A 25,768-nucleotide genomic window follows, 5' to 3' on the forward strand; every position below is an offset into this window, starting at 1 on the left:
CAAAGCCCTCTGTGAGGTCTTGGCATCCCTCTACTTTCTCTGGGACTTTGGCCTCACTCAAGACCCTAGGGCATCATGCTCTCTTACTTTTATTTCCACATATATTTTAGCACAGATGGAGATGTGACATATTTTCAGTTGGCAAGGCTACACCCATGCCATGATGACAGCAGACTCAATTCCTGTCTGAATTTGACCTCATATGCCAACTAAATAATAAGCATCTTCTGCTTGCTGCCTTTCAAGCTGCTTTCTGAAGGCAAGTGGCTGAGTAGCACCTGAACTCCAATACTGAGACCTTTTCCCTGTCAACACAGTATCTTGTGTCCCTTTCTTAGGCTTCCTTCGTACAAGGAGATAAGTTTTGAATTGCCTCTTCCCTTGAATTTTCATCTAACATCGTCCTACTCAGCAGTAAAGTTTCTTAAGATCCCAAATACTGGAGAGATACTTACCTGCAGTATGAACAGAATACTAAAAGCCATGTCAGGCTCCTCAATCAGCAAAGATTTGTATAGTGTGGAAAACCCTACTGTCTCTTACTTTCCCACAAAAAAAACCATCTACATAAACTGTGAAGGAATGAAACATCTAAGAAAGTGAAGGACATTGTTGTTTTCCGCAGGAAAAACTCTCTAGATATTTTTCAGCATGTTTCTTAATAACTGCAAGTAGCTGGGTGTCTATTATGCAATGAATTAGGCCTCCAGTAACATCTTTTTAAGGCAGCTGTACGGTTTCACAGAATCACAAAAGTCATGGTCAGATTAAATGATCTAAGATGATAAACTCATTTTTCCATTCCTCTCCTGGTAAACGATTGTTCTCTGAGCGATGTTTTTCCAGTGTTTTTTGTCAGTTCTGTTTAAAGGAATCAGACAATAGGGGCTCCTATTGTTTTCTCAGGAGGTTATTCCAGAGCCAAAAATTTCTCCCTAGATGTAATCACAAATTTTTTCATAACATTATTGTATCTTTGTGTAGCTCATATTGTTAATTTCACTCATGCTTAAATCATATCTTTGTGGTGTTTACACTCTCAAAACCCTTACAGATAGTTGCTGTAATGCATGTATGTATGTTCCCGCAATTATGTGTTGGTCCTGAATAAGATATGTATCAATGGGTTCTTATGCCTGCCTAGCATTATCTTGGATTTAATAAATTGGTTCCAAACCAGTGATCTACTAACACAGATCCCTCAAAAATCAATTTTTCCTTGATTTAATTTATTTTTTTTACTAGTCTTCTTTTAATTCCTTCCAATTTGCTGGGGTTTTTTTTCTGCATTTTCTATAAATTGAATGTGATATTGCAGGTTTAAAATATGTATTTTTTTTATTTGGAAATAGATGTTAATATACCCCCACCTCAGTGAGGTGGAGATTCTCAGGTACTTTAAGCTAAGAATACACAGAATGAAACTTTCTTATCTCATAGACAAGCACCATACTTTTTAAAGTGTTCCAGCACACAGTCATTCACATTTTTAACTTGTACAAATTCACAGGCAAAATGTAGAAAACTTACTGATATTCATGACAAAACTAAGACAACTTCTGCCTTTCATCAACAGGTGTAGTGTTTACTATGACCAACAAGCTACAAAAGCCTTGCAGCTGATATGATTTGGTTTGCAATACGAAACAAATGCCTTTTTACTTGTTTAATTTGACTGTGAGAAAGCAGCCCTGTGAAAGCACATTCTTGCAGAGCTAAAATGTGGCTATAGAAAATATTCCTCTGTTCTTAAATCTGAGTTAGTGCCTCAGCAGTATTTCATTCTCCTGTGAATGCGATGAATGTCCAAAAAGCCCAAGTTAATTTCTGCTAAAACTTCATTGAGTCAAAATGCACTATAGATTTTTTTCAGAGCACTGTGTAAAAGAGTTGTCAGACTACAGCACTTAGAAGTGCTGGATGTTACAAGTACCTAATGAGTACGGTATGCTAAAAGCACCTCAGTTCCATTACACTTGAAATAGTACTTGAAGTAATTTCCATCTGGCCTGTGCTCAAGCATTTGCTGTTTGTCCCTTTCTGAACTACAGCTAAACAAAACCCAAGAAAGGCTGTTTTCCACATTGCATTCCACATTTCTCAGCTCAGATTTTTTCTTTCAAGATCCATATAACTCATTAGCTTGGAAGGTAAAATGGAAGATTAAGAAAAAAAAAAAGAAAAAAAAAGGAAGCCTTTCAACATGATGTAACCTGGGTTGTGGAGTAGGTCAGTACAGGAGCCTTAGCTAGTGTGCAGAGGAAATTGGGTAGCTTTCTTATCAAGGGCAGGGAGGGAGAAGCAAGGGACCTTTACAGTACACATATAGGCGCTACATACAAGGATCAAATCATAAAATCATTGGTATCACATATTGTCCCCTCTGTGCAAGTGGAGAGACAATCCTATAGACAAAAAAGGCATGGTCAGGGGGGAGCTAGTGCTGCATGATTCCAGCTTTGTGGCACATCTTGCCTTCTACCTACTTTGAGTCCATAGTTGGAAAACAAACTTTTCCCTTTCTCAGTAACACAGCTTTTCAGGTATCTTGAGGTCAAGCTAAGAAAAATCATTGTTTACTGCAATTGTCCTGTAAAAGGAATTGACGGAAAGAAGCTTTTGCTGAATAATGGGATCAGGTCAGGAGCTTATAAATTTGAAGTTTCCTTTATGAGTTTGTTCATAGGGATGTCACCAAAACTACAGTGATTTTCCATTCACAGAACTGAAAGATTTAAAATAAGTTATGCAAATTTAAACAAATAGGCCCAGCTACCCCTTTTAGCAATGGGAAAGAAATCAGCACTTCCAGAACTTAATGCCTCTCATCCTCCTCACAGCCATCTAACAGGAAGTGACTTGACCTTTGAAGAGGTATCTATGCCTTTTTGTTTGTGTTTAAGTGGAAGGTATTCACAGTCTTTCTTCCTGCATTTGTCAACAGAGATTCTTAGACCAACAGATACTTCACAGGCCATGAAAGAGGGAGCTGTGATGAAGAGTTAAGACAAGTAGCAATGGGTATCCAGAACATCTGTGTACTCCTGTTCCTTTCCCCAGTGAAGAAATACAGCTTTAAATATAAATACACAGACATAGCTGAATTTAACTACAGACACTTTACTATGCTTATCTGTTTAGTTGTTTGGTTTTGGGTTGGTGGTTATTTTTGTTTGTTTTGGGGTTTTTTTGCAAACCTCTTGACTAAGCAATAGAGCTTATTAAAAATATAACAGCCTGAAACAACTGTTTTAAAAATTTCTAAATGCTCTTTTAAAAGACTTTTGTGTCTTCCTAAACAAGTATGGCTGTTAGCATGTCAACAGCTTCTCATTCTTCAAAAGAAAATATTGCATGATTCCCTGTGCCATGCAGAAGGTGAGAGGTTTCTGTTAGTTTGAGGGGACAAACACTTCTGAATATTGCAAAAGGCTGGTATTTTGATTTGAGCTGTGCAACAGGACCTCAGACATATTGTTAATGACGTTTATGTGTTATAAATTAATTATAATTTTTTTAACTCTCTCATCTGCCAACCAGTTATTACAAGCATAGGAGTAAATTTTAGTTACTCCTCCACTAAAACAAAATGCCTCCATTTGCTAGCAGGGGTTACCACCATGTTCAGGAGAAAAGCATGAATAGCGTGCAGAGATGAATTATGTCTCTCATGAGTTTTCTAGGAGAGTCTCCTTCATATGAGCTCTGTGAAAAGAAGAGGGAGAAGAGAAAACTGGAGAATCTGGCACTGGACTCACCTTCAGTGTGCTTCCCACTTACCAGGATGCAATATTAGCCTGATTTGTTTGTGTTGGGCTCGATATCATATCAGAAACTCCTGATTTACAAATACTTCGACTTTTTTCCCACCTAAATCTATATAGTCTAATAACATTGATAGTGAAAGGTATTAATAATGTACACAATGATAATGCTGTTTTATATAGGAATGGCTTTTAGGAATTGGTTGTTTTCTACAAAGAATCAGGAAAGAAGAACTAATTCCCCAAAAAATCTCTAATCCAGTAACCATGAAGTCAGTAGTCATTTATGTGTAGATAAGATTCTAGCATCCAAACTGCGAGTCTACCAAAAACCCCAGGGATCTTCATATGCCAGATGAATCACAGACCTCTACTTACCAGTCAGGAATGGGAAGAGCCAGTAATCACTGCATTCAAGCAGTAAATCCAAAACAAGTACTCCAAGCTTCTGCACCCTGAGCAATGTCAGTGAGGCCAGACTGTATTTGGCCTTCAGAGTTTGGGTGTGGGTGCATGTGTGTGCACCCGTCCTCTTCTATTTCAAGTAGCAGGTTTATACTATCGTCTTGCACGTAAATCCAAAGCTAAGTGAGCTGAGAGGAACTGTGGACCAAGTTATTTACATAGTACAGTCTGCTTACTGAGGTGTAATGGTTCTAAAATCCTCAAGTGAGGAGTGCAACTGTTTTCTCTGCTGTCTAAACGTGCTGGAAAGCACTCTGCATGTGTTGTCCTACCAGGTTTTGGCAATGTGAGCCCCCTGCCATCCTGCTGCAGGTGAGTAACATGTAAGTTCTTTCAGTACAGTCCAGAAATCCTGGTGCAGGCAGGGATACAGAGAAGCAGGCATTACTGGGAAGTTTCATGAGACAAAACCTGGAGTAGTTTCATTACCTAAACAGATATACAGAGATTTACATTGGAAGTCTCACCTGGCTCATTGATGTTATCCATCCTGTTACGTATGGTTGATAAGGGAAACGTGCATAGATGTTTTGATACTCCATGGAAAATTACATAATTCCACAGCATTATAAATTGGTCCTATCTCTAGATCTTCATAGGGTATACAGAGGGAAAATGAGAACAGAGCCTAATCTGCTCTGGGATCCACAAAAAGGAATGGGAATTTTGTCATTATGTTCAGTGAGGCAAATATGTCTTCTTTGAATATGAAAGCCTTCTATCCATAACAATTTTTTTATTTTTATTTCAACCTTCTGTACCAGTTTGTAAGTTGTGGACCCTATGATCAAAATACATTGTGTTCTATTACTAAGCCTCAGTTGCAAGTTTGTGCTGTTACCTATTTTAATATACTATGGCATTTGCAAAACCTTTTATTTTGGAAGCTTCCTTTTACAATCAAATTGCATATGAAAGCCTGATTCAGTGAAGTTTACCCACATGGTTTTCAAAAGGACCAAGCTCACAAACAACCATTGTGGTATTGAGAGCCGCAGAACAAGTGTCAAGAGTGGTCCTCTTTAAAAAGCAAACCTCTTCATTGCCTGTATATAGGGGCCTCCCAAATTTATAAAAAACTTTAAAAAGGTTTGTCTACAAAAACATCAGGAAGTAAAATGAGGTCAGAGGAAAAGCTGTGATGGAAGTGAGCTCAGCAGGGATATTATTAACCAATCCAGGCAATAGGCTGATGATACAATGTAAATACCATCTTCAGGTAAGAAATCCTTCCCCAAATGTCTTTGGTCAACACCTGAGCTCAATTCAAACATTTCTGGAGGCCCAAGAGAATCATTGCATTCTTCTTAGGCTTTTCCCTGTTTGTCTGCCTCTGCCCTCCTGAGTTTTAGCCTGAATTGAATCACCTAGTGTTAGAATTCATAGTGAAAATTGCAGAACATCAGAATGACACCATCACTGTTGTAGGGTACTGCCTGAATTTCCCAACCTCTGAGGGTCCAACAGCAACTTTACCTAACCTGGCCCTTTAAACAGGATCAGTTCTGATCCTAACACCCAGGTTTCCAAGAATTCAAGAAAACTGGCATTAAGAAAGAAGCAACGCAGAGATGAGAGGTTTTGAGTTGCTGCTAGGCTAAAGTAGAGGTTCTTTGCTGGTCCCGAATCTCCCAGTGGCTGACACTAATGCAAGGAGGTGTTCAAGCCAAGGGGAGAGTAGCTGAAGATATAGGCTGGTAAAATAACCAACGTCTGCAGAAGGAAACCTGTGAGCAAGGCAAGGTTTAGGGAGAAGAGATCATAGAGCAACCAGCTTTAGCCCACTTTCAGACTGCAAAGGTTTTAGCTCCTCCTGAGCATTAGGGATACCTAAGGAGTGAAGAGGCTGACAGGTCATTTCACCTGTGGAGAAAGTCACAAACTGCTTTCACTCCTGGTGCTCTACTGTCATTTGTGACTAAGCAAGTGCCCTAGAGCCAGGTATTTGAGATCTCCTGTAAGACTCTCAGTCTCACCCGACTTTGCAGGTTCTCTCTCCCAGGTGTGCCTCTGCTTCTGATAAGCCCTTGCCATGAGAATAGTCTGTGGCCAGACTCAGCCAGCTGGCCTAGCCTTGAGGCTGGAGAGCACCTCATATTTTGTGTGGCTTCACATAAACAGGTTCAGATAGTCTCAGGTGTGAAAGCTTCACTTGCCCCAGCAGAGGACAATCTAGAGGTGACACCCATTTCTAGTACAGGAAACTTTACAAGGGCCCTTTCAAAGCCTCTGAAGTCATTGCGACTAAGCCATGTTCCACAGGGATTTCAGTGGTTCGTGGCTTTGGTCTTCAACCCATTTGCTGCAGAGAGGCCTAAGGAAAATGGGATTAAGAAGGAGTCCTCAGCACTCCCCTAGATCTGGGTTTATTCAAAGAAATTTAAGCAATGCTCAAGAAACTGCAGGGCATTTTCAAAAGTCTTTCTTCGATCCCACTTTTGTGATGACAGGATAAGGCATTTTTCTTCATAAATCTTGAACTTTCCCAACTGTTTTGTGAATAGTGAACAATATTAAGAAGGTTTCTTACCTCAACGTTTTGGCATGGTTTTAAGCTAGTTACTTAAAAAGGTTATATACTCTTCTTCCTCACTGAGAGGAAAAAAAAACCCTAAAAAATACACCTAATGATACACCAAAAAACCTGCAGAGAATGAAAAGTCCAGGCTTATATGCAATTCTAAACAAGTGTCACTTCAATATATTTTTATTCCTTTAATGAGCTCATTTTTCAGTGACTTTTCTTATCTGATATTCCTGGAGGGCCCTTGGCATTCCTCGCATTTTTTCCCTTTTGCTTTCAGCTGCTTCCTAGTCCCCTTTCTACTTCAATCTTTCATTGAGATGCTAAGCTGAATGACAGACCTTAATTAGGTGACATTTGTTGCTAAGGAGACATGCTTATTTAAACTAAATAAGAGGAGGTTACTCTAAAATCCAAGTGCTCTATAAATGGAAGTTTTATGTGTGGAAGGGAGCAATAGTTTTATTGGAGTGATCATTAGCATATTTCTTATCTGTTATGTTGGAAAGAAACTTACAATAACAAATATTGTTTTGCTACTCAACACAGTTCCCATCTTGCCGATCTGCCATGCTATTTAAATCTTTTTCACAATTATTTGGTTAAAGCTGGCAGTGCCTGGTAAGCACTTTGATCTAAATCCTCTTGGAGTCGATGTTGCATTGTTATAGGAAGACCTATGCTTTTAGCTTGCTTATTATGGCATTTTGCAGTCCTAATTCTAGTAATGATAATAACAAAAAAAAATAATAATTACTAGCTTTACTTTGAAAAAATGTAAATGGCTCATTTTCAGAGTACCCATTGTGGTTAGGTCTTGCCCGAAATCCTTCTCTTGTAAAAGGAGTAAAAGATGGAGGGCATATATTATTAATTATGGGAACACACATAAAAGATTTGGTCACTGCAGTAAAATTAAGCCATCATAGTAAGTTTCACATATCAACAGCAGCATTCATGCAGATATTAATGTATTTCAATTTGGGCCATTAAGAACATTCTCAAACTACCAAAAAAAAAAAAAAAAGAAGAAGAAGAAAAAAGAAGTGGATAACATGGCCAAAGGTAGGGGGCAAAGATTGATATAACAGATATTAAAACAAGTATACAAAGTAATGTAGTCAATCAGTATGCAGCTGCACAGTTATGAAGATCTCCTGCAGAGATTAATGGACTGTTCCAGAGAGTTCTGAACCATCCCACAGGGTTTTTTTCCTGAAGTGGAACCTTATAAATTTCAGAATACTGCCTCTAACGCAATCTTGGTTCAATTTATGTAGGTGGAAGTCCTATAAATCCTTGAAGACCTTTCCATAAGATCAAGAAGGTAAAAAAAAAAAGTTGTTTTAAAGTGAGTGAAAATTAAATTAAAATTTCATCAAGATAAGGGGAAAATAACTTTCTCAAATAAACACTATCAGGAAAGGAAATCAACTTTTGTTTCATTATAGCAGTAGTGATAAGGGAGATCATTACAGCCATCTTATACTGCAGTTGTTTGTCTTTGACCTTGCCTTTTTCCTGGACAGCATGTTTTGCCCAGTCTGGACAAACAATGAATGCAACAATACAGGAGAGAGAATGAAACTTTTCCTGTAAGAGTTACAATGGCCTTAAAGAGCTATTGGTGCTTAAGAACTAATCCAGCAAAGCATTTCGAGTTAGATGCATACTTAGGATAGCGAAATTTAAGTGACACATCACAAATTTGTTCCTTGATACCATGACAAGTAGACGTTTAACCATTGTTTAATTATCCAGTGCAAAATATATAAAATTTCAGTTCAGAAACACCCTTGAACAACTTGATGGTAGTCAGCAGTCAAAGCATACTTAACAATAAACATAAATTCTTAAGTGTTTTGCTGATCTAGGTAAGAATCCTATCTCACTTAGGGTTTTCCACCTAAATTCAGTGTGAATAAACACATCTATGAGGATCACTTTTTGGTAGAAGGAATTCAGCATTTTACCTTTAAATATCCTGAATTTGTTTCATATAATCAGTCCTTACAGGAAAAAGCAAGTCTAAAATAGCAATTGCATTTTGTAACCTTCTGGATGTTGGTGTCTGATGTTTTGGTTCTTTTTCCTGGCTCATGCACCAGTAGACACACATTCTCACTTGGTCAACCTAGTATTTGTTTGACTGCTGTGTGATCAGTCCCAGGCATGACCTTACACTGGTGAATGCTGCAGACTGTAGAAATGAGGCCCATCATCTTATCCATTGAGATCATGACCACTGGCTGAACACATTTCTAGGAGAATATATTTCCTACACAAGCACAGTCTTTTCCTGTGCCTGTGGACAGCTGGAAGACTCCCAGATGTTTTGGGGTTTTTTTGCCAAAAACATCATCTGACGTAAAGCGGGGATGACAAACACTTTATGTTTTTGGTTGAGCGTGAGCTTCTAGGTCTGTTCCCACCTCTCCAGTTTGCAGAGCTGCTGGATGGATACCCAGCTTCTGCAGCACTTAGGTGAGGTGTGGATGAGGGGGGATAGCTCGCTTTGGCTGCTGGAGCATAGAGATGTGGCCATTGGGCCGCCTCTGTCACCATTGGTGCCTGTTACTGCACTATTTCAGCAAAACAGGATATTATCCAAGAGAAAATGTGGAGTACCCCTTCTTCACAATAGCCATTTAGCATCAGGATTTTTAATCCTGCAGCCTAGCAAAGGGAGTGGAGATTTCTCCAAGTAGGTGAGGGAAATGAACCTGGTTTCCCACAACCTGAAAATTGCCTGAGGGAACTTCTAATTGAGAAAACTATACAGGTAAACAATGCATCTGCTGTTATGGCAAATTTTATGAACTGTTTTGTAGTAAATTTCAAATGTCATTGAGCTTCAGCAAAAAAAGCAGAAATAGAACAAAAGGATTTTACTTTCATAACATTGAATTCAAGACAGCTCTAGGAATAAAGCATCCAGATAATATATTTACCTGGGTCTGCAGATTCCTCTCAGACATTGCACTGTGTACATTTTTGTTTGAAAAAGTTTGCATAAATTGTTACAGTGTTAACCTAAATCCAATGTAAATTAAGTCAAGTAAATTGGGCAAGGTAATAATAAAGAACAAATTATAGGACTCAACCCCCCCCCCACAACTTAACAGATAATTAGGTTATTGCTGAGACAAAAAATAACTGGTGTTTGCACAGTATCAAAGGCAATGATCTCTGATTGATAATGGATGATTCAAATACATCGATAAAACACTTAAGAACGTTTTAATGATTTCCTGAACCAGAGTTCTTGTCCAGAATATCTTAGTGCTGTTGCCTTCGCTATGCTTTCTAATGGTTTATTACAGCAATGTTAAATGTGCTTGACTTTTTCCAGGATGATGAGACAGGTAAAATTAAAATACTGCCACTCTTGTGGCTTCCCTCACTTATATTTTTATTTCCCTAACAAAGAAGACTTCAGTTGAAATTTCAAGACTTACTTTCTCTTGCTGTTTATTTCTTCTCAAACCTTTTTAATTGAGAAACATATGGAGAGTTTCAATCTATCTAGTTATCTGTTTATTTCTGTACATATCTATCTTACTATTCCTCTTCACATATACAATTATATCTCAAAAAAATGGGGGAAAACCAAATATAATTTATTTAATAATTTAATGACACAATAACATGACTGTCCATAACTTTAGTTTGATTTAAAATGAACATAGAAAAATATTTAACTTTGAATAAAAGTCAGAGTTTGACCCCACCCTTCCTCCCACATCCTAACCCACCAGCCCAGAGAGAGACTAAAATAATAACAGCAATTCTGCAATATGGCCTCAAGGTCAACAGATTCAAGTTCTGCTAGATCAAATACAAATCTGATCTTAAAAGCCCCTGATTGAAACAGTACTCCTCTGTTTAAAATTCAGAGCTGTACATTCAAGTGCCTAAGCAGATCTTAGTTTTACAGTTACAGGCAAAAGGGGAGTTTTCAGATAGTCAGTGCTACCCTAGTTTTCTTAGTGGGGAGTACAGGTACATGCAGAGTCATTAGTCTACACTACCAGATGTGTTGACTATTGACTTAATTTAGGTAATTCCTGATGTACTCTGGCATTGGGTAAGTTGGTACTCATCTCAGAAAACCACAGAAACAGAAGTTCTTTTCGAGCGCCACAATAACAGAATATCATTTATTGTACAAGTGTTTCTCAGCTAGATATCTGTGCCTAGAGTACATTAAAAAAATATTTACCCTGAGGCCTGCTTTTCCTCCTGTCCCTCTCTACAAACAACTATGTCACTATGAGGTTCAACAAGGAGAAGTGCCGGGTCCAACAACTGGGTCACAACAACCCCAGGCAATGCTACAGGCCTGGGGAAGGGTGGCTGGAAAGCTGTCCTCCAGCAAAGGACCTGGGGATGTTGGTCGACAGCTGGCTGAATATGATCCCGCAGTGTGCCCAGGTGGCCAAGAAGGCCAACAGCATCCTGGCTTGTATCTGAAATAGTGTGGCCAGCACGACTAGGAAAGTGATTATCCCCCTGTACTCGGCACTGGTGAGGCCACACTTTGAATCCTGTGTTCAGTTTTGGGGTCCTCACTGCAAGAGGGACGCAGAGGTACCCGAGTGTGTCCACAGAAGAACAACGAAGCTGCCGAAGGGTCTGGAGCACAAGTCTTCTGAGGAGCGGCTGAGGGCGCTGGGGTTCTTCAGCCTGGAGAGGAGGAGGCTCAGGGGCGACCTTATTGCTCTCTACAGCTGCCTGTAAGGAGGTTGTAGGCAGGTGGGGGTGGGTCTCTTCTCCCAGATAACTAGCGCCAGGACAAGAGGAAACGGCCTCTAGTTGCACCAGGGGAGGTTCAGGAAAATTTCTTCACAGAAAGGGTGGTCAAGCATTGGAACAGGCTGCCCAGGGAGGTGGTGGAATCACCGTGCCTGGAGGTGTTTAAAAGACGCGTAGATGCGGTGCTGAGGGACACGGTTTTAGTGGTGGACTGTGCAGTCCCGGATTAATGGTTATGCATGATGGTCTCAACCATCTTTTCCAACCTAAATGATTCTATGATTTTATGATTCTGCATAAAGGTAAATCTACTAAACATGCCTGTGAAGAGTAACTTGCAACTACTACTAATTCTTTCCTGTGTTATTCACCTCTCTTCCATTAGCATCGGTATAAGGAGATGGCTATGGTACTATTCATTCCTGTAGAAGCTTTTCTTTTTAATTTGCTTTTAACTGTGAACTTCATGACCAAAACCTTTTGAATGTCCAGTTATGAGTAGAATTGAGGTGCTGAATCAGACTTTAAACATAGATGGAGATGGGAATGACTATAAGTATGTCTAAACAATTTTGCTTGGGTGCCAGAATGGGCAGGACTCCTCTGAAGAGAGCAGTTAAGAATTGACCACAGCTAGATTGCTTCCAGACCTGTCACTGACTCCCTTCGTGCAAGTGCCAATATCTCTCTGCTTAATGCAGTGCAGAAAAGCCATATAAATAAATATACAGCTCATCTTTCAGTTCTTCCCTCGGACCCAGGGGAAGCCTGGAGATTTATTTATCTACAATGCTGACATTCCTTTTTCTTTCTTACGATGAGGTCAGGAGAGAATTGCCACCCAGTCTGAATCACAACATGGTAAACCTCAAAGCCATGGCACAAAAATGAACAGCGGGGCTTATTTTCCCATAAAGAAAGAGGATACGTTGTCAGAAAAAGTGTTGTGACTGTGACTCTTCTAATCTTTTGATATGATTGGATTAAAACAGTGTCCACAGTTCATCCTTCCATTAAAAAACACTCACTGAAAGTCTTAATGTTACTTCACTGCAAAAAGGCATTAACCACTGGCTATGGTGTGGTTCTGCTTGGCTACAGCTCTGACAGAGCTCCTAAAGGCAGCTTGTTTAATGGAAGTTTTTGTTCCTCATCCTTGCAGGCATGTTTACAGCACATAGATTTGAATACCCCTGAGACACACATCCTTTCTGTGAAGTAGTATGTGTAGATAGGGACTGGAGCACACACTTAGGATATCTTTGTGGGGAATTTTGCTTGTATACGATAAAAGCACAAGAGGAAAGCTTCCCAGGGACCACTGCCCCTTGCTCAGCTGGTGTGTTTAGTTGTGTGCTGTCATGCGTTTTCAAGTTGTCCTGGAAGAGTCTACCCAGCTACAATGCAATGATACTTTTGCAGGATATCTTTCTCCATATTGCCTATTATTACTGTGTAAAATATGATGGATACATAAACATTTCCCAGTGTAATTTTGATTAAGTGATTGTCATTTGGACTAAAGACCATGTTCTGTAATAATGGTACCTGTCAGATCAAACAGAGAGAATTTCAAAGGCGTGCCACATACCAAAGCTGTAAGTTCACTTCTAGCTTTCTGTGCAAGTATTCTGATTTTGAAGAGTATTTTTAGGAAATCATTAACTTCCTTTGCCTAAGTCAGGCAAAATACTCCGCTAATATGACTGTTCTTCTGAAGCACTAATTTTCTACCTGTTTTCTGTGCTTTTAGAGCTCTTCATGTCTGCTGAGTGAAATACCTGTCTCCTAATGCAAGATTTTCCAAATTTTTTGAAAGCAATTAGCACCTATATAGTCTTCTGAGCGTTAAAATCTTTAGCAAAGGACATTTAAAGTATTAGAAGGAAGAACTAAAGTTAGCATCCTACAAATTAATGAGACAATTCACATTACAGAACTGCTGGTTCATTCTGTATTTGCAGTCCAAGTGTTTGCACACACATATGCACTCACATAATGAAAGAGAAGTTTGAGAAAACAACATCATACAAAGCAAGAACAGTATAAGTTATACATCATTAATATAAAACCAACAAGATGCTTTTGTTTGTTTGTTTGTTTTTTACATTTGAAGACAGAAAATATTACTGTTGCATGTTAAAGCACTTTTTATATTTTCACGATCAGTCCTAGCTGCAGTCTTGTGCCTGCAAGCTTGAGAGTAAGCAGCAAAATTCCCACTGGGGGCTACCATGTAGGCACAAGGCTACACAAGAATGCCTGACACATTTACGTTTTAATTAAAAAAAAACAAAGAAGTTTCTGTGGAAAGTTGCTATAACATTTAAATGTCATAAGTTTGTCTAAAGTTTGTAGTTTCTTCAGCTGTCATTGCATGTCACCATTTTGACAGAATGACAAAGACTATACTGAGGTTTCTAAATTTCTGCTGGTCATGGACCCCAGTGTCCTCAAACTAAGAGACCATCCTTGGACAAAGTAAAACCTTAGGCTGATTTTGGGTAACAAAATCATAGAAATATGGTCCTGGAAATCTCAGTTTAGCTATCATCCAACCCTGGCATAAAGTAAATCCCATATGTGTATCTTTTCATGACTTTAAAGTTTCCTGTGTGTCTAAATTTGCTTCTTCACATGCCAGAAATCCCTTCCAACCTGAACTACCCCATGATCCTATGAACTTGATGCCTAACGCACACATAGTTACAACAAGTATCCACAAAGCAGACCTTCCTTTTCGCTGACCAAAAGGATATGCAAAGATCATACCTAATGCAGTACTATATTGACACAAAAAGCAGTGAAAATAAACATTTTCTTTTGAAAAATTGCCATAGCACACAGCAGGTCCCTTCTGTCAGCCTGTTGGCTGCTTACTGATGATGCTGACTAAGGCACTCCCTGCATGGGATGGTGCTTGTCCTCCACCCTGTGTGACAACTGGCACACAATCCACAGTGAACCTCGATGTTTAAAAACAAGGCATTACAATGCTCACTGTTGTAGTTTTCAAATAATTTGGGTATTTGTCCTTCAATGTGTTTGTTTTAAATGATGGCTGAAATCCTGAAGATGAACTGGAGCCTGTTCTGTCTTTCCAGAATTGCTTTCTTAGGTGCAGGAAAACATTGTCCTATTGGAAGTGCAAAGGAAATTCTAAATGTTATTGCAAAATCTGGCTGTCAGATCCCTAAAGCAAAAGATACAACAAAGGAATGGCAGAGGTATAAATTCTGTAGTTAACTACAGCTCACCAGAGTGTACAACTCCTGTTTCCTCACCCTGTCCTTGAATTTTAAAAATGAATAAATGTTAAAAACATACAGTAAATTAACCAAGCCATGTAATACAAGCCTGATGGACAAAGGTAGCCAGATCTAGTTCCCACCCTTGTCAAAAACAATAGGAAATGCATTTCAGACATGAAAATAAACTTCTGCAGAACAAGTCTGATTCGAAGCCAGAATGAAATATGGTCTTTTCACACAGGTTTCTATTTGTCAAGTTGCTATTCAAGCAAAGACTTCTAAGCAGCAAAAAAGGAACTAAAAGTGCTGAAATACAGAATAATCCATCCAGAACAGGAAAATATTTTCCTCCATACTAACAGCTGAAAACGGAGTAGAGTTGCATTACCTTTGCTTGTTTGACAGCTACTTTCTGGTTGGGTTGTTTTTTTGGTTTTTTTTTGGGGGGGGGTGTTTTGTTTTGGTTTGTTTTTTTTGCCTGTATTCCTATGCCAAACCAAAGCTCTCATTTGACAATATGAAATGTCTGTGGCGATGCCCAGTCTAGGGTGCTGCCTTCCACAGATAAAGTGACAACCATAAAGTTTTAGAGGCCGAAATGCTTTCATATACAAAGGTAAATGTGAGGAAAGGATGAGCTGATCAAAACTTATGTTTATTCTGTACTGTTCAGGATAGCCTTAAAAAGCCTCTGTCATTTCTGGAAGATTCTCTATTACTCCTATGCTTGGCTTTGCAAGGGAGAGTTACATATGGACAGAGAGTAACTATCCTACTGATCCTGTACACAAAAGGATAATCTGTCCATTTTCCTCAAGAAAGTAAAGATGGTAGTACAAAAGTCTCAGGAAAATAATCAAGATATGAAAACATGTCTGTGTCAACTTCTCAGTGAGACACTAGCCCACAATCAAACACAAAGCCACAGACTAAACAGGGATCTTTTTACCCGTAGAGTGAAGTGCAGACTTTTTGACTACCACACTATTTACTTCTCAGTACTTTGGTGCACTACTGTTTTCTCACCCTTGATTTCTGGCATGTTTTCTTCATAATGCTGCAATTTCCTCTATAGAGAAATGGGAAAGATATTGCCAGAGAAAGTTATTTTATAAGAAGAAAAAGCCTTTCTTTGGACACATTAAAATATGGTCAAAAAGGCTGGATTTTCTTTGACACTTAGCAAAAAATTCTAACCATGATGTACCATGAAGGAAAAATTCCAGGTGCATCAGATTCTTGAAAAATACACTGAATGTCAGCCTATTCTGCTAGGCACTTAGAACAACTTTATTAAAAGTATTTCAAAATTAAGATTAAGAGTGGTTCCCCAGAGATTTACTGCAGTCTGGAAAAGCACCCAAAACAGGGCATGCTTTGTCTGCACAGCTGAATACTTTCTGAAATCAGATTTCACTGTGTAGTGAAAGCATAGCCTTTCTTTGGAAAGACCCTGCAGAAAGAATTACGTGTCACACATGACTGACATTAATTGTCTTACTCAGCAAAACAAAATTCAATCTGTATTATGTCCATAGACTATCATCTTTTTAAGGCACACTTACCTAGTTATCACTTCCTATTCTATCTGTACTGGCATGCAAGCTGCCTTCCATAATCCACAAGGTGACTGACTATAAGGTGAAATAGTTTTAAAAGTATCTATCTTCTCATTCAACCCTACATTAGAAAATCATAGTCTCATGAACTCATATAAATTACAGAAATTTAAGTAACCAGAAAGTGGTGTGGAGGAGGAACAGCAATTCTTTCCCACAGAGGACTTTGCCATTTCCAAATGTGAGTATAACCTAGTTAGAAATTCTTTGTAAAACTGAACTGTCGGCAGAAAAGCCACCAAAGCACAAGAAGCCAAGCAGGCAGGGGAGCATGGAAGACGTGCAGGCAGCCTTCTTGGCTTCTGCCAGAAAGTTTTCCAAATGGCCAAGGTCTTTTCCCTTCTGACTGGTCACCAGATAACACAGGAACTAATGTTGCAACTGAGTTTTTCTCTGCCCAGCTGTAATCATGACAGAAATTAGTCTTTCTGGGCTTAGAAAAAATTTAGACAGTTTTAAATGCAGGAGGCTGCTCTGAGCAGTTATCTTGACTACCCTTTCAAAGAAATGGCTTTATTCAGATGAACACTTATCATGTGACTATGTTCCATTTCCATCGATGGTTAAGCACATATTTCAGACTAGGCACATGCTTGACTTCTTCTTACCGAGCAGCAATAGATGTAAAAGCAATCCTCGCGTAAGGTTTCCCAGCCAGTTCCGTCACATGTCAGCACTAACTGAAACACCTTTAGAAAGCTGGAAAGGAAAATCTTCTGAGCAGGAACTGCCCACCACCAGTTCTGTCACACCATGGGGCAGCAAAACCAAGTGTTAAGAGAAGACTTTCAGGTTTCTCAGTTGATCCAAGGTCAGAATTTAAGCTGGACTTGCATATCCTCAGTTGTGACTCTTATCCACTGACTCTCTGGATGATTCTGCCTCTTCAGATCTGCATTGTAAGTCTATAAGTGAAAAACTAAATGTTTCTCATATAACCAAACACATTGTCTCAGATATTCCATATTACTACTGTGAGTTATTACATGACAAGGCTGAGAAGGAGTGATATCATGTCTGTCAACAAATACTGTTTTCATGAAGGAATTTCTAATTATTTCCTACTGTGGTTCAGTTTTGATGAAATTAGCAGCTTTGCTTGCCTTGAACAGAAAAACTGACAGTTGCCACCAAGATTTTTTAGACTGGAAGTACTTATTAGTGGAGTTGACCTCAAGCTGTCACTAGAAAGAAGTAGTTTTTATACCTAAAGTAGGGGTCCTCACCTGGACCATCAAAGCCAGCTCAGAGGAAATGTAATAGGCATGCAGCTCCACTGTGCATTGATTTCAACCTCTCCACACTTTTTTTCCCCCCCTAAAGTCTACAACATATTTAATCTTGCTCATAATGTATTACTGGGGCTGAGATGCACGGTATTTACTGTTGCCAGTACTAACACAGGCAGGCATAGGGTGTGATTTAAGGATGTAATAGTTGCGACTATTTTGGCTTGCACTGGAAATAGCATTTATTTTTTCACATGCACTTTGAAAGTTGAATAAAGCTCAACTTGAAAACGAGTTTTGTGTGATGATCACTGTTAGAGGGTGGTACTCTTACAGAAAGAACAACATTGTCCCTACAAATGTTCATTTAGAGGTTGAGTGCCAGATGGTTGCAGGCTGTCCAGTTTTACAATTTGGGAGAAGGCTGCATTATATTTTCATTTAAGTGTGTACTTTCCAAACTGTGGTGACATCAGTTATCTGTTACAGCCTGGCCTGCTTCATTAATATAAGTGAGTGTGGAAAAGAAAATTCCACCCTGTACCCACAGAATTAGACAAGGAAAATGGGATTCTCCTGCGGTCCACCTCAGAGTATTTTTTTAACTGCCACCCATGGAGTGATTGTATGAACTGGTAACAGTCAGTACCCGCAGAGTTAAGGCCTTCCTTAAGCCATGGTTCAAAATATCTCAATTAATGGATTCAGCATGGGGAAAGGAAAATCAAAAGTAAAGGAGGACTGTGAGGTTTGTGTCTTTAAACATTTTTGTTCTGGGCAGTTCGTTCATGATTATAGCATCTCAAGGCCAAATCGTCTAGCATGTTTCGTTCATCTTACATTATGCAAAATAGACATACACCAGGCAGAGAGATTCACTGCTGGGGAATTTTCACAAGCCAGGACAGTCTCTGGCCACTTCAGACACTGCAGGGAGAGCTCTGTCATCCATCCCCTATGCCCATGTCATGACCTTTTCCTGGACACTTATCCTGCAGTAAGGGAAAAGAGAGCACAAATGAATATTTTCCCTGTGATTTCCACCCAGAGAGATTCAACAGAAGAATCAGGTTTATTTTATAGGGAACAAATTGGAAGGTGCTTCTCACAGCCAAAGAATTTTGGCAAAAAAAGCCCTATTTTTCAAGTCCTGGTTGCGAGGGACCACTTGTCCCACAGGGCAGTTCCTCGGTGTTAAGCTCTCTCACTTCTGCAGGAAAAGGATGTGAAAAGCTGCTGTACCATCAGATAGATGTGCTGCCTAACCATTTCACCTTATATATCCATTTTTCCCTCTGCTTTTATTAATACAGGGTTTCCCTTCTCCTAGCCATTTAGAAAGTTATTGCAACAATCATTTTCCTAGTCCATCTCTTTGACTACTGTCACCTTTCTCCTTGCAACTTAAACTGTGTTTCTTTAGTCTTTCACATCAGAGAAAAAAAAGGCTTCTCACCAGCCAGTTCCTATCTCCCCTACTATTTCACTTATACTGATAGCTGACTTCCACTTTTTGCAGTCACTTAACTTCACATAATTGAATTTTCAAATGAGGTCTCGAAAGGAAAGACATTTTACTGGTTTCCTTCAAATTCCTACTGAAATCTCTCTTTTGACAAGACACTGGAAAAATCGCAACGAAAGTTAGGCTACCAGAGGGTTGACTCTGCCAAGATCACTGAACATACCTGTAACCAATCTTCTGATGGTATCCAGCTCTGTCATCTTCCTTCAAAGAGACCATAAATTTGTGTAGCGTGAACCCCTTTTGATCTCACCCCCTAGTATACCCCATCTTGTGTTGGTAGTCTGTGATTATCACTCCTAGGCACAATGTAGACATTACCTCAAATATGTATTATTAGCAAAAGTACTAGGCAGGGGTTTTATAGCTCACTTTTCCATTACAATTGGTTCAGGCATTCAGGATGTTTCTCTTTTGTCAGTCACATGATTAAATCTCCAGAGCAGTATTATTCATAACTCAGCTTAGTTTTCAACTATATAACAAATGCTATATATATATATATATATATATATTTCAACTATATAACAAATGTTATAAATTAATTAATTAATTAAGTATGGCAGTAGTTTCCTCACAATTTTCTAGTTGCAATGTTTACAGGTGCATGCAGAGACTGGCTTTTTCTAAGTAAGCCCAGGATGAAAACTCAAAAACTTCTTACAGAAAAGAGTACAGTTTGACTAAGTTTGTAGGGAATTATAAGATCAACCTACCAAACTCTTCAAAAAAGGAGTTAACCATTGATATAGGCAATACATTTTAAAGCAATTCCAGTAGAACTCTAATGTCTTTAGAACATGATTGGTCTTATTTAGATCATATCGTTCAAATCTTTTACATAATTGATTATCAGCACACTGGACAACATCATGACATGACATCCAGGAAGAGCCTTGTGTGTGTGAAGCTGTGCCTTGGTTTTGTTTTTTGTTCTCACTAGTGAAACAATATGGATACAGACGTCACTGAAAGAAAAATATCTATGTTCACTGGAAATTTGGTAAATCTGTGCTGTCTGTCTTAATATTCCTCTCCTAATATTCAAATTTGCCCATCTCTTAGAAAGGGAATAAATTTACCCATCCACTCCCTGCCAGGTTAGAAAACAGGCACCCTGGCTGTCGAGGCTGACAAGAAGTATATTCCTTGTTGGCTCTCACACAGTTGCAGCTGAACAGGATGCTAAAAGTTAAGCTGTTCTGTATGGAGGCTACCTCTCAGCCAATGAAGACTTATTTCTGATGCCATATATATTCAATGTGGGACATTTCAACTGAAAATAGAAGAGTCACCAAATTGGCAAGGCTGGAAAGTTGCCATTTTCATACCACTGTAGTGAGGACATCTGTAAAAAACAGATCCAAGGTCCCTCTTTCTGTCATCCAGCACAAGGCAATGAATGAAGGTATACCAAGCAATGACCAGAGTGATTCACTGAAGCTGAATTCTCCCCTGTTGATGTCTGTTTTACTTTCTACCTCATTGTTAACTGTTTGGAGGGAGAAGATGAAAAATAAATGGTTCTTCTGTCTACCAAATGATTGATCTGTGGTGTAGTTTTTGGAAAGTCACATTATATCCATTTCCCATCCTATCTTTTAGTTGTCAGGGTCACTTTGATCACTGACTTTTAAGGGCAAAGCCTGTCTCTCACCACGTGCTTGCACACAGCCTAGCAATGAAGACTTCAGTTTGGATCAGGGCCTCTAAATACTACCATCGTATAAATAGTCATTTGCAGAGAAATGAAAATCAAACATGAAAAATACGAGGAGATGAAAAGCACACATGGTTTCATGGTGACTCATTTTGTGCAGTCCTGAATACATTGTTTTATTTTGCTCTCAAAGGCCAAGTCACATGTGGTGCCCTCCAAAGAAGAGTAAGGATCTCAGCACAGAGGAGTAACCAACAGCAGAACTCACGGCAAACAGTTAGGAACAGGGCTGCTTTTCCTCCATTTTCCCTTTGCTGAGTACTGCATCACTAAGCAAGTATTTCTCCCTGCCAGTTATAAATAGACATTAGTGCCTTATCATGTTTTCGCTCACTGGGAAAGAATGTGGATCAGCTACAGAATGAGACACCCAGGAAAGATGCTGAATGGCGACAATGATATTTTTTTTTAACATCCTCTCTCCTAGAGTCAGACGCATACATTCTTTGGGAGTGAGTTTGACCTGGTAAATGACACAATGTTTTATATGCAAAAATATTAAGAGGAGATTATGTCACTGGTAAAAATGTGCTGAAATGAGACCTTTCCCTTTTGCAAGCCTTTAAAGGAACTACCCAAGCTTACCAAAACTATGCACTCATGCTCCTGACAGGCAGTCAAGTTCACATAAGGACCAGTCCAAGGGCACCTTTAAAGCCAGTGTATTGATGGACCTCCTCCCATATAAACTGCAAGGTGTGTTAGACATCATATTACCAATGTGGGATCTCGGTAACCACAGCCCAGAAATAATTATCTTCATTCTTGGTGACTCTTGAAATAGCTGTAAATCAGGACTTCAGGAAACATGGAGATGATCACATAAAGAGAATCTATTAAGACAAGGCACTGTACAAGGATCAAGAAGACAGAGACCAAGATCTACATAGGTATTTGGGTTCCTATCCTTCCATTTATTTCAGGGGGAACACTGGTTCCTAGAAAGGAGTTACAGTCTTAAACCTTTTTGTAGATTTTGACCCACTGTTTTATTCGCAGGCTTGTTCAGCTGACAAATCAACTCACCTCTTTGTTCAGAGTTCAGAGTTCATAACTTGTAAAACATGCATAGCGCACATGTATCACAAGCGGATCTTTACAGACTCAATGTCATAACAAGAGAGATGACAGAATACTCCCAGGCAAAAACATTTTTGTCAAATAATTGAACATTCATTCTGCTTGTGTGGTAGAAAGTACTTAATGTTTCAGCAGGTACTTCCAACAAAGCAAAGCATCAGATTTCTCTTGCCAGTTCAGCTCAACCATGAGTGGTAATGGGCCAGGGTTTTTTACTTTTGAGCAGGGGACGTAAATTAATGTGACTATTGTCACTTTGTAGAGAGATTATATCTATGCTTTCATTTCTCCATACAGTAAGCACCTAACTTGAACTGATCCTGCTTTATTCAGAGTTCCCAAGTAGAAGTTCTATTCATTCTTTATCATCCATGATCTTAGGACTACAACAAAATTAAAACAAGAAAAAAAACCCACCCAAACCATTATATATAAACAAAAACGTAGTCAGGATTTGACATTAAAAGGAGTAAAGATTAATAAAAAATGAAAAAGAATGATGATCCTTTTCAGCTTTGCAGTTTGGTTCTGCAAGATAATTTTTTTTTTTTTAAATATTCATTATTTTAAGCTTTAGGAATGTCTTACCTAAAGCATGTATAGGGCCAAAAGGCAAAGCTATTTTTAGAGTGATATTTCTCAGCTTGTTTTGGCAAAGTAAATGCCAAAGTATCTGAAAGACTTGCAACCCCCAAGATTATAAACTTTGAGAACACACAGGTCAGTCCCTGTCTTCAGGGGAGTTTGGCAGACACCTACCCACAAGAGAAAGCTTTCCAGAAGGAAACTTAGTGCAATAACTTACTTGCTATAAGTGGAGAATTCAGGACAAAGTAATACCATTGCCCAGGGTTCTGTAAAACAGGACTTTACTATAGTATTTTCTAGATTACTCTGTAGTTTTCAGTGCTTTCTGAATTCCTTGCTATAACAAACCATCCCCTTCAGATACTAAAAAAAATAATGTTGGAGATGTATTTTCTTCCATTAATACCCCAGAACTCTTTCTTGATCTCAACAGTACCTGCAAAAGACTGCTCTTGTTTCAAATTCAGCTCAGTTTCAGAGGAAATAGACACTAAGCAAAAGAGATCTCTTAATCACAGATAACTAACCTATATACAAACAAGACAGCAACAAGAAATATTCTTCCCCATACACCTGAAGTAGCACCTAGCAGATCTTCTGCTTCAAGTAGGAGCCATGGGACAGTGCAGTAGCCTCAGCATGAGGATTAGGAGCACACATTGGCACTTCATGCCCACCTGTTGTTGTAAACAGAGGTCACCTGATACCTCTTGAAGCTACCGAGCCTTCTACAGTGCCTTTGGTTTCACATGCTGCTTTGTATTAGTGAGAGAAAAAAACCCACAAAAAAACCAGGGGGTCCACTTAAGAGTTCAGAGAGTAACAAGGGATGAAGTAGCTTAGTGTTAGTGTAGCAGCTAGCAGACCTTTGTTTTTCAGAAGCAGAATTCTTGTCCTGATTTTACTAATAACTGTGCTAGAATGAGAAAATTTTTGTTTTGATTTTTTGATACCAACAGAGACATTTTCTAAAATAAACGTAACTGCAGACAGGAATCTGGGGTAGGTATGGTAAAATTACACAGGCAGGCTGACACATCAAACTTAGAAAGCTGCTCCCAAAATGTATACACACCCTTTATGCTTGAAAGTGTTGGACTTTGATCTCCATTTCAATTTAAACCACAGCCAGGGTCTAATTTCCCTTTCTTCACATTTTTAAAATCTCAAAACCAGCTCAGCAAGTTCTCATCCTCCCCTGCACCTGGGGAAAAAAAGGCCAAAAAGGCAAAAGAAGCAGCCAAAAGGAACAGGGGTGTTCCTGGGTTGCTAACTGACTTTTCTCTGAGAGCAGGGAAGAGATTGGCCCACTCCTAGTGTTACTCTGGTTCCCACTGACTTCTATAATTTTAGGATGCTAAGCAGAGAATTAATCCTCTCTTGACAGTACAACATGCTGACATGGACATGTTGTCTAATACTTTGCTCATAAGGGTCTGCCAGAATACTCTTTTTAATGGATATTCTGGATGTCTCCGTATATATCTGCTCTTGGCCACATAGTAGAGGGAAACTCTGGTCAACCATGCCCTTTTTGGGGTTTTCAGCTTGTTATGCACCTCACAATAAATGTTCAGAAACAGTATTAGAAGAAAGACTTGCATCTCATGTACCTGTTCCTTTGTTGTGTTTTTTGTTGGTTTTTTTAATCTAAGAATTTGCATTTTTTAAACATACACATTAACAAAACAAAGATTCTAGTCCTACCCATAAAACCCCTTTATTCTACAGTTCCCAGACCTGACCTCAATGTAGGACACTTGCTTTCCAGATTTGGGAGCCTGTGCTTTTACAAGGACAACTCAGAGTACTTCCAAATCTCATCTATTTGTCCCACTAGCACAATATAAAGGAGTCTTTCCTGAGACAACCCTCCGCTGCCTTGTCTGCACAATGTCAGCCATGCAATGAGCCTACCAGGACAGACAAAAACATGGTGGCAGCACACTGATACTATCTATAGCTATGTGTCTGAGCCTTCACAAAGAGTCTGTGTCCAAGGATTCTCTGCAACATGTTCAGAAGCTGTTCCACAGTCAGATGAGAGCAGAATTGTACTTCACACTGTGAATGTGCAGCAGTTCATGCTCAAAGCATAGTAGAGACATACCCAGTAGACAATATCTAGAGATTGGTGCAGTCCTTTGTGTGTCTGCTCCATGGCTCCAAAACAGACATAAACCAGATGTAGTTTGTAAGCTGAGCAACTACAGAAGTCCAGCACTAAACTCAAACCAGCGTATGTCATGCAACAAAGTTAATCAGCTTTAACTCATTATTGTATTAATGTAGTCAAAGCTTGCTGTAGGCTCAACAACTTGGCTGACGTTCCCCTACTGTATAACAAAATTCTCTTTAGGGTACTCATAGTGTAAAGACTTTTAATGTGAGTTTTATCTGTAACTTCCATAGATTTTAATGCATCTCTACATTATTGAAGCAGCATATGCCAAATGGTCGCCATGGTGCCATGAAACGAAAGCTTGACTATTGTACTTGTAAGTGTCACAGGCAAAAACTAAGCAATTTTACTTAATCTAATGAATTACCAATTAACAGAAATTCTGGTCACTGATCCAGGTACTGAGAAAAAAGGAAAGAGAGAACATAAACAATTAAACACTTAAGTACACATCCTTTTTCCTCCTCCCTCAGGCTCACCTGAAGTTAAGCACCTATCCTCCTTACTTCTTAGTCTCAAGTTCTCTTCTTGCTGTGGGATACACTCAGTCCATCCCAGTTCCTATGGCGAAGCAGTGGGTGGCTCAGGAAGTTAGATTGTGTGCATAACAGCTTCTGCCTGTTGTTCTGTGCTCAGTGGCTTCTTTCTGCTCCACTGTGCTTCTTACTGGTTTTCTTCAGCCACCCTGGTGCTTCTTACCGGTTTTCCAGGATCACATACTCCAAGCTCAAGAATGGTCATTCCTGAAAGAGGAAATCAAGCAAAGGTGACTGAAGGCCTGCATGGATGAACAATCTCAAATTTTATCTCAAACATAAAAAGGGTGCATACAAGAGGTCAAAGTAGGAAAAGGTGTCCCAGAAGGTTTTAAACAAACTGGACAAAAAACTCCATGGGACCTAATGGGTTACACTCATGAATGCTGAGGGAGCCGGGTGGGGTCACCACAAAGGTCCTTGCAATTTGTCTTTGACAGGTCTCGGTGGTCAGGGAAGGTTTCTCAGGACTGTAAAAATGAATTCTCTATTCTGTCATCTATCTATGGGATGCAGTCCCCTAGGGGTGT

At 39.2% G+C, this 25,768-nt stretch overlaps 2 long non-coding RNA genes across 2 annotated transcripts in view; one reads left to right on the plus strand and one right to left on the minus strand.

Annotated features, from left to right (window-relative positions):
• Positions 1–25,768, plus strand: part of LOC308064999 — a 97,690-nt gene that overhangs the window by 28,334 nt on the left and 43,588 nt on the right. The window contains exon 1 of the long non-coding RNA XR_013928617.1: positions 1–21,742. This exon is cut by the window's left edge and continues 28,334 nt beyond it. This is a non-coding gene — a long non-coding RNA (uncharacterized lncRNA). The remainder of the gene's footprint in view (positions 21,743–25,768) is intronic.
• LOC308064998 overlaps positions 19,647–25,768 on the minus strand; it is an 18,870-nt gene continuing 12,748 nt past the window's right edge. Inside the window, exon 2 of the long non-coding RNA XR_013928616.1 lies at positions 19,647–25,445. This is a non-coding gene — a long non-coding RNA (uncharacterized lncRNA). The remainder of the gene's footprint in view (positions 25,446–25,768) is intronic.

Source organism: Falco punctatus, assembly GCF_963210335.1.
Source record: "Falco punctatus genome assembly, chromosome: 5".
NCBI lineage: Eukaryota > Metazoa > Chordata > Aves > Falconiformes > Falconidae > Falco > Falco punctatus.